This window comes from Nelumbo nucifera, chromosome 2 (assembly GCF_055504915.1).
Source record: "Nelumbo nucifera cultivar China Antique chromosome 2, China Antique-T2T, whole genome shotgun sequence".
Classification (NCBI taxonomy): Eukaryota; Viridiplantae; Streptophyta; class Magnoliopsida; order Proteales; family Nelumbonaceae; genus Nelumbo; species Nelumbo nucifera.
The window spans coordinates 6062995-6076259 of NC_142650.1; positions in this window are offsets into that span (position 1 = coordinate 6062995).

Below are 13265 nucleotides of genomic sequence, written 5' to 3' on the forward strand. Positions count from 1 at the left end.
GCATCATGAAGTTGTGCTCGATGTAGAAGATCATCAATATATTTGTGCTAAGAGAGATGAAGACCATGTGATGTTCTATGAAGCTCAACACCAAGAAAATAATGTATAGAGCCCAAATCACGAAGAGAAAACTGAGAGGCAAGATTCTGAATGAGAGTGTTAGTGGCAGATGAAGATGAGCCTGTAATGATAATATTATTCACATAAATAAGAATTAAAATGATGTCAGAACTAGAACAAAGGTAAAAAGGGAGGCATTAGCCTGGGATTCAAGAAAACCGAGAGAGAGAAGAAATTCACGCAGCCTGGTAAACCATGCACAAGGTGCCTGTTTCAATCCATAGAGAGATCGCTGGAGACGGCAGACATGTGTTAGAAATCTAGGATCAACAAAACCAACCGGTTGCTTCATATAGATTTCTTCTGAAATGTTACCATGTAAAAATGCATTGCTGATGTCCAGTTGGCAAACATCCCAATTAAAGGAAACAACAAGAGAGAGCACTATGTGAATGGTAGCTGGTTTGACTACAGGACTGAATGTTTCATCATAATCAAGGTCTGCTTCCTGTGAGAAGCCTTTGGCAACAAGGCGTGCTTTGAAACGTTCAACCGAACCATCAGGCTTGCACTTGATTTTAAAAACCCATTTGCTCCCAATAATATTTTTATCAGATGGGGCTGGGACAAGGGTCCAAGTGTTATTCTGAAGCAAGGCCTTATACTCATCAATCATGGCAAGAACCTACCGATGATCCTTATGAGCTTGAGAATAACAAGTCGGCTCAGATTCAGCAAGGGGACTAGCAAGTAAGGCATACCTCGGATTTGGCTTGAATATACCATGACAAGCTCGAGTGGTCATCAGATGTAAGGAAGAAGAAGGTGGTAAAGCAGAATCAGTGGATTCAGTAGTGGAAGATGAGGGCGTAGCATCCTGAGGGGACACGATGGGGAAGATGAGACTTCACCCGGAGAACCAATGTCTGAAGCAGCAACAAGAGGAGGAGCCCCAACTAGAGGAGGTGGGGTCAACGATGGTGGTGATGCAGTAGTCGCATGATGAAGAAAAGGAAAATGTTCCTCATTGAAAATAATATTGCGAGAAGTAAAGACCCGTCTTGTAGGCTAATGCAGACAAACGTAACCTTTGTGAGAATTAGAATACCCAAGAAATACACATGAGAGGGAGCGAGGTTGTAACTTGTGCTTGTTATATGGTCGAACATGAGGAAAACATTCACACCCAAAGGCACGGAGTTTGAGGTAATCCGAAGGATGCCCAAATAATTTCTCAAACGAAGAGCACGACCCAAGAACCAAAGTAGGAAGTCGATTAATGAGATAGGCAGCAATGGAGAAGGACTCAAACCAATATTTAGGAGGGATTCCAACATGAGTCATGAGAGCAAGACCAGTCTCAACAATATGGCGATGTTTGCGTTCAACTCGCCCATTTTGTGCCTATGTGTATGGACATGATATACGACGAGAGCTACCCACATTATTAAAATAATTTTCAAAAGTCTTGAATTTAGAGCCACCATCACTTTGGAAATATTTAATTTTAGCATCAAATAATAATTCAATAGTAGCTTTGAATTTCAAGAGCACATTAAAAGCCTCATATTTGCAGGTGAGAGGAAAAATCCAATTGTACCGACTGAATCATCAACAAAAAGAATATAGTAACGATAGCAAGAAGCAGAAGGCACTAGAAAGGGTGCCCATAAATCAAAATGAATTAATTCCAAAGGAGTGTTACTAATAGTATGATTTCTGGCAAAGGGAAGGACATGACTTGTGGCCATTGAACAAGCTAAACAAAATTTAAATGCAATACTAGAAGTAAGAGATAAATGCGAGAAGAGATAATAGCCTGAGTCACTTTGAGAGCAGGGTGACCCAGTCGATGGTGCCAGATCGCAAGTCTGGCACGAATACCTACAAACGCAGAGGGGGACGAAGCTGGTGTCGTGATAGGGAGACAAAGATGATACAAACCATCCTTAATCGGCCCTTGAAGAATTATCATCCCGGTGCGTCGATCCTTCACAAAAAAAAAAAAAAATTATCAGGATGAAATTCAAAGTAGACATTATTATCAGCAGCAAACCAAGCCATAGATAAGAGATTGAAGGAGATCTGGGGAACATGCAGAATATTATTCATAAGCAATAATCTGGAAGATAAAGTAGAAACAATAGAAGAGCCAAAATGAGCAATCTGCAAACTTGAACTATCGCCAATAGAGACTCGATTAGATCCATCATAGTCAAAATGGATTTGCAGTTTATTAAGATTTGAAGTGAGATGATGCATCGCTCCAAAATCAGGAAACCAAATATCTATATTCTACTTATTGCCGCCGGAAGCAGCCGTAAACGCCAGGGGTTGGGGACATTTAGGGTTCTTCAAACTGTCAATGTGTGCAAGTAATTTTCGACAATACCTAGCAGAATGATTCCGTCCTCCACACATCTGGCAGGGATTATTGCTATATTTCGAGGGCTTGGTGGAGCCATTACCCAATTGAGGTAAATCAAGTTTATTATATTTCTTGGAATCTTTCCCCTTGGAGGCAAGATTTGCAGAGAATTTCTTATGGCTCTGATACCATATGAGAATAATGGTCAAATTGATATGTTCGACTTTGATTAATGATATTTATAGAGTTACAAAGATAAGCAAGTCCTGTCTTGATTCTGATGGGTTAGATGAAACCTAACTAGGATAGAGCTTATCTCACTATGATAAGTTTATCCTTTACAAAGGTAATCTACAGAGATGAGGATTATCTACAAGAGAGAAATACAGTAGAAGAGTTAATTACAATGTGAGTTGGAGAGGGAGTCTACAACATGATAGGGGAGAAGGAGTTCCACTCGCAGATGCCAGCCATGCACGTATAAGCATTATCATTTACAAGTTGTCATTGTCTCATTGATCATAAAAATCTCGCATAACATCCTCATTTAATATCATATAAGATAATAAGCTTGGATGCATTGTTAGGGAATGGCCATTTCCTCAAATGGGGGAATGCCATTCCACCCGAAATGAGAATGTGATTCCGATTTCACCCAAACAAATAGTTGAAATTGGAATGACTCATTCTGATTCCATACCCTTATTACCCCACGAACCAAACGGGCTGTTAGCTAAGCCCAATGGAACTACTAGTGTAAATGCAATTGAAGCATGGGCCACATTGTAGTACCACAAATTAGTTCTTTCTACAGGTAGGGTTATCATTGGGGGAGATTCTCAGTTAATTGTCAACTGTTTGAAGAGAAGAATTGATTACCTTGGAATATCAAAGACTTGATCAAGGATTGCCATTTGATCCTTTCCAGCACTGGTTTTAGAGTTTTTTATGGTCAGCCATTTGATTCTTTTTTACCAGGAATGAAGTATCAATACTTTTAAAACACAAAAATTGTGAGAGCCTCATTCAATTGATTTTTTTTCAATAATTTATCAATTGATATATGACATATCTATTAACATTTGAAACAATTGAAATTGATAAATTAATTAATAGATGTGTATTATATGATCATGGTTCAAAGTATTAATTTATATGCTTGATACGCAAAATTGACATATCAAGAATTTCAATATATCAAAACTCTTATTTTATTTTCTAAAATTTTTTGGGGTTTTATAATTTGTCTATCAACATATCACATCATTTATTAAGGTATAAAATAAATAGAATCATATAGCTCTTAGTATTTAGAGTATTGTTGTCCCTGAATCGATATATATGTATGATGCATCATACCATTTGGAACCTTTTATTGAATTCTTATAACAAAACCTTAAACTTGGTTGGAATCCTGCCTTCATCTTATAACCACTAAGATTTCCTACCAAGAAGAAAAAAAGTAATAATACACAATTAAATTGGTCAGGTTTAATCTTGTACAAGCATGGCTTTAATGGGATGTGGATTTTGGCAAATCTCTAATATATATATTATATAAAAATAAGTATGATAGGTAAAAAATATTTTTATTAATTAAGGGAATGAAATGCAATTTTAAAAATCAACCTAGAGATGAAACTATTTTCTTATTTAAGTGGTGGGTCAATAGTCCAACCTTTCAAATCAAATGGAAGAACCCATGATGTCATATAATTAAATAATAAAAATTAAAATGAAACTACTTTGGCCTCTAGTTTCTGGATCAGTAGTTCAATCGTCTGGTTTGAACAGGCCAAAATGGTTAAATTTAATTTATAGTGCATTTTGCTTCCCAACCATTAGATTATAATATAGGTGAAAAGGGGACACATACATACATACCTACATATTCATTTCTAGAACTCATAGCTTCTTCCTTGTTACAATTGTTAGACGGAATCAAAGAAAATTTAGGAAAATCAAAATGAGTAAACCAAAAAACCCTAACTAATCTTGGCCTTTGAAAATCGTTATTCGGGTAAACAATTCAACGACTCATCCATATGGATCAATGGTTTTCTTCAAAATAATGTTTCAAAGCCAAAAATGGAGTTGGTGAGTGCTTGAGTGGTGGCATGATCGGTTTTCAGGCCGAATGATTCGATTGTTTATATGGATCAACAACAGTTTTAAAACCTTGTTTTCTTGGAAAGTAGTGACTCATAGCACCACATCGATGTTTTTAGTTTTGAAATCACATTTTTTTTTGTTGGCTTTTTATTTCAACCATTGAAAAAGAAAAAGATGACCATGCTTAGGTTGTGTTTGGAAATGATGCAAATGGAGTGTAAATCTCGGTTCAGGGTAAATTTGCACTCTAATTCACTTCGGCCTGTGTTTGGCAACATTACATTTATGCATTGAAAAATGATAGAAAATATATTTTCCAATGCATATTTACAATGATAATAAGATGTAAAAGTACATCAATAAAAAAAGAAGTAAATTTGCATTCAAGTGGACTTTTGATAAAAAAAAAGGCATATGCTTTATTCAAATTCGTGTTTGCATCCATTACAGCTAAAAGTTTGTTTGGTAAGAAGGTGAATTTGTCATTACAAAACTAACCCAACTTTACAATTTATATGGACTGTTTTACACTCTACATATTTGCATCGTTTCCAAATGCAACCTTAGGGAAATTGAGAAGACATTGTGTTTGGGACTGATGCCATTTTCCTAGAAAATACGACCCATTGCCGCCACATTGGTGTTTCAAGTTTTGATATCACATTTCTTTAGTTGCCATTTTTTTTAGGGTTTTGGTTGTCATTTTTTCGAATGCTGAATAAATGACCACATTTAGGAAATTGAAAAGACATTATATGAAAAAAAACGCTTAAAATGGTGTATCCTTATTTTTCATACAATTGCTAGCAATGGTTACTTGACATAACAATGAAAATGCTTAAATAGAAGCAATGGAAAGGGTATTGTACAACATGATTGGTTTTGTTTTGGAAAACAAGTGGGCCCATTTTACAAGTGTTCCATTTCACCTGATTTTTCTGAAAAACACAAAAAAAAAAAATTGGGATGTAGGTTGATGGTGCGTTTAAAGTGATTTGACTTATTATTATAATATATTTATAATGATAATAGGAAGTCAGATTTTTTAAATTTCAATATTCCACGTCACCTTAATGATTCAAGATCATCATGGAGATTCAAGAAATTTCAATTTTACATTTCAAAAAACTTTTCATTTTCTCCAATCCCCAAATTAATCATTTCAATTTTTTTTTGAGAAATAGTTTTTTATTACTGATTTCGTTTTTTTTTTTTTTTGACGTGGCACTGAATCCATGTCATCAGAATCGAAATGTTAGTGAAACACATTGGTCCCAAACACCCTAAGAATCGAAACATTTATGATTCCAATTGAATGGTCAGAAAATTTTCAGATATCATATATTTTCCCTATCATAGTCGAACCCTAGTTTCTGTTTTTAAAAAGAAAACCAACTGAATAACACCCATCAACATTGTCGTTTTCTCACCATTACACGGAGAAAGAAACGGCATCCATAGGTCCCACTCCCTCATTCTTCTCATGTGTATACAGTACACATCGTACAAATTACGAAATCCTTAGGTTGTGTTTGTTTCCAATGCAAATGCAAATGCAAATATGTACCATGCATTTTTGGACTCATCCCGGTTCATGAGTGCAAAGTCGATTCAAGAGTTAGTATGGTTTTTGCACTCTTCTCATTTGTTTGGAATTTATATAAATCAAGGCACAAATTTGCTATCGTTTGATTGAAATCAGTGCAAACTATGAGAGCAAATATAAATGCTCTAACTACCTAGTGTGCTTTTTCCAATAATAACCACCAGTCCGGGTGCAAGAAATTTGGACCGTCCATTGTTACAACCATAGTGATGGCAAATGTGCATGTGAGCTCGGCCTAATATTATTTGAGGCCAATCGTTCAAGCTTGCCAAAATGGTTACAGTCCTGAGTTCACAATTCAGCTAGTGGTAACTAATCCATACCGGTCTTTCATATACGAGAGGTTTCTTCTGGCGGAAATTGGCTTAAATTAGTGTGAAGGAATCCTTACAATTTTCATGCAGGAGAGAGACATTTTCTTAATTCTATTGCAATCCTACACAAGAGCTTGCGTAGACAGTTAGAAGTTCCACACCATCATTGATTTTCTTTGAATCCAGGCTCGTACATAGACTTGTTTTCCGATCCATTATCCAATTCTGCATCGACTACATCCGTGGGCAGATTAAGATGATGGGTTGGATCTCCCTCAGATTAAGATGATGTAGACTATATGGGTATACCCATATTTTATTGAATGTTCTGATAACAAATATGAGAATGATAACTATATCACTCTATATATGTTCATCTATTGGATCTCCTTCCCATTCCTATTCAATCCATTCACATTTCATTCAAACATGAGATATTCTAATACACCCTAAACAATCCATCCACATTTCCTACTCAATCCATTCATACTTCATTGAAGGTACTGTCAACCTTCAAACAATGATACCTGATAACAGTTTGCATTCACAATTACTAATCAATCCATTCACAAATCATTGAATGTCATGTCAGCCTTCAAACAATGAGGCATGATAAATATAAGTGACCTGTTAACGACTGATAAATATACAATGATGAGATCAGTTTATCTGATCCGATAATGAACACAGAGGATAGCTACATGAAAACAGATTATGAAATGTGGTTCCTGCTATAAGTGATCCATAATAGATGATAAAATCATATCTGATAATGATAATGGTAAGTGATCCAACATGTGATTCCTGCTCAATATAAGTGACCTGCTAAAGATAATATGATAAAAAGGAATACATGAAAAGAAACCCATGACCATAACAGAAGACAACAAACACACACACCTAGTGTTTAGTTCAGTTGCATTTGAACCATCCCTATCTCTCTCTTTCCCTCACACATCTCCCTCTCTCTCTCTCTATCTATCTATCTCTCCGTCTATTTATCTATCTATCAATCTCTCTCTCTCTCTCATATATATATATATATATATATATATATATATATATATATATATATATATATATAACCTTCCAAATGATTTGGCTAATTAAACAACCCCCATGCCACAATCCCAGTGAAGAATGCAATGATGCCTCCTATCAGATATGGCCTAATTGTTGATGTGGATGGCTCTGCAACCAACTTCTTAGAAGAATATGTTGTATCCAGTTGTACTTCACAATACTTACAGTATACATCTTCAGCTTCTTCTTGACTGTTATATGAACAATAAGAATTCCCTCTAAACCCAACAACTTGTTTTTGACACTTGGGCCATGAGTCATACACACCTGGCTTTCTCCCCTTGAACACTACATAGGATTTTTTCATCCTACACACCTCATCATTTTGACAAGCTTATGTAAGTACATTGCAAAGCAACAGACAGATTATGACATACTACAAACAAAGAGATATAACAAGAAAGCTTCATTGTATCAATAAGTCAAAAGCATCAGTGTATAAGTAAGTACTAAAAAGAGTATTAAAAGCTATTATAGTTGCAACCAACCAGTTAATATGTTTTATCAGCAAGTGCATCAACCTAAGTTATAACAAAAAAGGGTAGAAGTGTTAAAGTTCCATTGTCTAAACTTCATAATAAGAGAAGATGTACTACTACATTCCACCAAAACCAGTCATCTTAGATATGATGGATAGGACCATCTGAGCCCTAAATGGCTTGTCCCTCGCAAGGAAAATCTTTGCTTCCTTCTCATGTTCACCTAGGTACCCAAAGACAGTGTTCCGGACTTGGATGTCATACCCTTCCAAGTCCATAACTTCCTTCATAAATGGTTTAAGAAGTCCATCTCAGTCTCTACTATAAGTGCATATTCAATTTTTGACATTGTAATATTCATTCTGTCAATTGCATTAATAAAGTCCTGGTTAGGCTTCGATTTTGATCCATGCACTCTTTTTTTTTAGCTTGAGGAACCTGCCCTCCGGTTGTTGTTGGAGACTGATTGAGTGCCATCTTCACAGATGAATTCATCAACAGTTAGTGGGGTTGTTGCATCATCATTGAACTCAGGGTCATCCTCTTCAGCACCATCAACATCAGCATTACACTCAGTCATGGACTCAAACCCTTCCATAGCCTTGTCACCCGTAGGCTAATCATTTCCCAAAACTGTTTGCATTTCTTTAAACATCTCCATCACCCTACCTTTAACACACAGTGCAAGTGGATTGGCCTACATTATAGATGGCATCATTACTAGTTGCTAATTTTTAAACATTAATTAAAAAAAAAACAAATACGTCACATTTACCTTGATGTAATCATCCCAAACAATTGGGTCAGCTATGATTTGATTATTGGATCTATTCCAGCTAAAGCCACTAGTCTTAAGCAGCTTCTTGGCTTCCATGTATATGGGTTTTAATGTTCTCATTCTACTCTTAATATGGAGTGTTCTCATATTAATATTGAAGCAGGTAGTCATCTCCTTGCATACTGATGTGTATGCAGATGTCTGAAACCCCTTATCAATCTTATTGCCTAATGCTACTTGGTCAACAAGTAGCTCAATCAATGCCTTGTCCATGGCATCACTCCATCTTACTTGTCGACTTCGATCACCCTTGCTGGACATAGTTTGTGAGACAGACAACACATCATTTCCCTTATTGCCATCTTTCCTATTATTGATAGATGTTTCTGTTGTATCTCTACTAGAGACCATCCCTAGCCAATAGTATTCCATTTCATGCAGTAAATAAATAACACATAGACATGTACATACATTATCATAAAGAAATATTGAAAATACCTCTATTAATCAACAACATAAAAGTAAGCATGCGCAATACAAAAATATGGTGTTTAAACAATATTGCTGATATGTTAAATTGTTTAACAAGTAAGTCATGGATATCTAATAAAACAAATAAATTGGATGTTTTAAACATTATAAGAACTGCAATCGACACAAATTGGTTCTAACAATGATGATGTGCAATTAATCCAAATACTACAACTCCTAATCATCTTCGCAGTCTCATCCAGTCCCGAAACATGTATGGCCCAATCTGGTCCCTAAATGTGGACCACCTTGCTAGTTCATTTCATTGTAGCTTTGGTGCAAGAGAATCTGCATCAGTGCTTTCTTCCACAAATTCATCACCATCGGATGTATTTTTTTTGCCTGCCTCATGGATCCCTTATCGGGTGTACTGGTCATGTGGATCAACTCCCATGATATGGTTGTGAAGCACACAACAAGCTATCACAATCTTGACCTATGTGTCAAAGTCAAAATGTTGTGTTGCATCAAGAATTGCCCAATGCTTCTTTAGAACACCGAAAGCATGTTACACTGCATTTCTCAACGATGAATGTGTGTGGTTGAAAATCTCCCGAGGAGACTTCGACAATCACCTTCGTATCTCATTGAGGTGGTATCTGGTGCCTCGATAAGGTGCTAGGAAGCCTGGCATGTTTCTATATTCGACATCTACTAATTAGTATTTTCCTATATTTCGTTGAGTGATCATTGGCAACAAGCAATTAGTTAAGACAATGGAGTCCACAGTTCGAGTATTAGAAAGGATAAAGTATCAATTTAATTTACCTTATGGGACGTGGAGTTTGCATTCCCTTCGCAATGAATCATATAGGACTATGGCACCAGTAGCCGAACCCTCCCACCCAACCAATACATAAGTGAACTTTAAATCGAATGTCACTGCAACCATTACATTTTGTGTTGTTTTCCCCTTCCTACCACGAAACTTGCCTTGCTCCTCAACAGGCACTTTGCATGGGATATGGGTCCCATCAATTGCACCTATACAGTCCTATATTTAACTAAATTATGTTAATTTCAATTTAGGGAGGTGTTAAGGTAAAAAGTGTAGTAATTTGTTACATACCTTAAAATATGGCATAAATCGGGAGTCATTCCTAATCTCCGGTGGTACTTGTTCTCCAGTAGGTTGTATAACTAACAAAAGGTACAATCTAAGTACAGCATGCAGGACTTTGTGGAAATACCGACTTACGGTCTCTTGTGAATGCCTGAAGGTAACACGTATGACACTATTCCTTTCATTATGCCCTATAGTGTGCAAAAACATTGCAACTTGCTCTTCGACAAACATGTTAATGATTGGCTGAAGTCCACTATGGATAACAAGTAAATGACAAAGAGAATCAAAACATGGCTTTCTCATCTTAATCTGAAATATACAAGATGACTCGCTACTAAATACAGTGTTAAGAAACACTCCCTTCCCTAGGCTTCTGACCTCCCGCACCCTTCGACTCGTAGATTCAATATATTGTTTGACGATGACAACCACTGCAAGATGTCATAATGGAAATAATGGCCGCACTGATCCGCCTACGCTTGGCCATAGTGTCATGTGTTACCTCCATGCTTGACTGACAAGTCAAAAGAGCCCATAAGAATTATCCAATATATTTATGAAAGAAATGGGTCATTATAAAAGGAAAAAAGCAATGTTTAGAGTGCTATTACAATGAAAGCACTATTTAGAGTTGTAAACTTTGCACATTCAAGTTGTAAATCTTGCATCATGATGTATCCCCCTTGCTGGATTCATGAGACCCTACCAAATTTGTGATATATATTAAGAATTATCAGATAACGTTCAAAACAATTATGAACTGCAATTTCAGGTTGAAGCTTATTAGCCACTCCAAGAGTAGCCAACTGAGTTGGCTGAAGCCAATCAGATATAAACCTTAGAATTGGTGTGGACCTGTGCAGATTGGCTTTATATAGGTTAGGGTTGGTTTCACCCTAGTTCTATCTAATATTTAATGTGAGGGGAAAATTGAGTCATGCAACACTTATCCACTACATCTAATAAGTCAATGCTTTTATAGAAGTCTAACCATATATGATCAACCTCTATCCTCTAGAAGTAGAGTTATTTTTCAATTTGTTGTTGATTCTTCACTTGTAAATTGTATGATGTATGCAATATGGATAGACCCATATCAGTAGGATCTCAGCCTGTACCTTAAGAATAACCTTGTTAAAAAAGACAATCACAAACAGCAGAGTAGGTCCCCTAAGAATAACCCTATTAAAAAATTGGATCTACCACAACTAGCTTCAATAGTAAGGAATTTTTACAAAGATGAAACCAGAGGCAAATGGGGAGTTCAGTTTAATCTTTGTCTTGCTTCCAACTTGGCCTGAGAAGGAGGACAATTGCAGATTGTGTCTTGGGCCTAGTTTGGCTCATTTCCAAGCTATCAAATTCAAGTATCATAGAATTTGAGTTTTTTGGTTATTGCTATCATGGCTACTATTATATTTTCAGTATTCAAGCGGATGTGCCAATAGTTACCTAGGTACTAGTGGACCCTTACTTCAGGTCCTTCAATCCTAAAATCTTCAAGATATAGATATCTTGGGACATATTTGTGTTGTGACATATTTGTGTAATGTTCCAACAAACAACAAGAATTGGCTCTATCCATGCCTCCCCTAGCCAAATTGGCAGCAAGTGGAGCAAGATGTTTACATCAACAACCAATCCACTCTAAACCTCCCCCTCCTTAATATTTCACCTTCATACACTAGATCCAAACATCAAAATCATATGAAGATAGAAAATGACTTTTCTGATGCAATGGACTGGTATTAAAAAATGCATCTTATTTGGTAGGGGCTAGACTGTATAGCTTTATAAAAATGCATCAGTTTCTCTGTCAATGAGGTAAAGGAAGAAGAAAAGAGTAAATTGGTTGGTAATGTTTTCAATAGTGTTGCTTCAAATTATGATATGATGAATGATTTAATGAGTGTTGGATTACATAGACTGTGGAAAGATAGGTTAGATCCTTTATGAAGACCTAGATATGCATCATAAGTCCTTAATTTTTTTCCAAGTTGGTTTCCAAACTCAATCCATTTCTTGGAATGGAATGGACTAGATGTTGCTGGTGGGACAGGTTAGCTTTGTGCAGCCATTTTGGTAGACAAATTAAAAGATTTATACAAAGGCTACAAAGAACATGCAGAGGAAAAAAAACTATTCTTTGTATTGTAGTGAAACAAAACATTGAACAAATTCTCAATTACCTTCCTATAGTAACTCATGGGTTGTAGTACTGTCAATGTGCTTAGATAAAACTTGAACAAATTCTCAATAACCCAGTGTTGCTAATATGTTTAGATAAAACTTGAACAAATTCTCAATAACCCAGTGTTGCTAATGTGCTTAGATAAAACTTGATGCATTGTCATCACAAATATCTAATTTATCATTGGCCCAAACTTTTCAATTTAATTTGGAAATAATTGGGTATAGGGAACCATGAGTAAAGCTGCATGAACCAATTAAATATTGCATTATTTTCAGTATAAGTCAATTTAATATTACATTATTTTGAGCATTCAATCCCTTAAAGAATGCATGGCATTAGAGCCCAATACCCTGGCTTGTCTAGCAAATGAAGCCATCAGTTTGGAGATGCTGATCCTAATTGCCAGGTTCATGGTTAGTACTTAGTTTTGTAATCTTTTATGTCACAAAAATTAGAACAAGTAAAAAGAAAGGCCCCACAGGGGTCTTTGACTAGTTGTAGCAGAGACTGGATCACATATTCAAAGGCAAATATCATACATATACCTTCAAATGAAAATATCATATATTCATGAAGATATCTTCATCAAACAAGAATGACAACATAAAAAACAATTAATTAGGAAGCAGAGTAACAAAGAAGAAGAATTTCACCGTTCATGTACTTGATTGTTG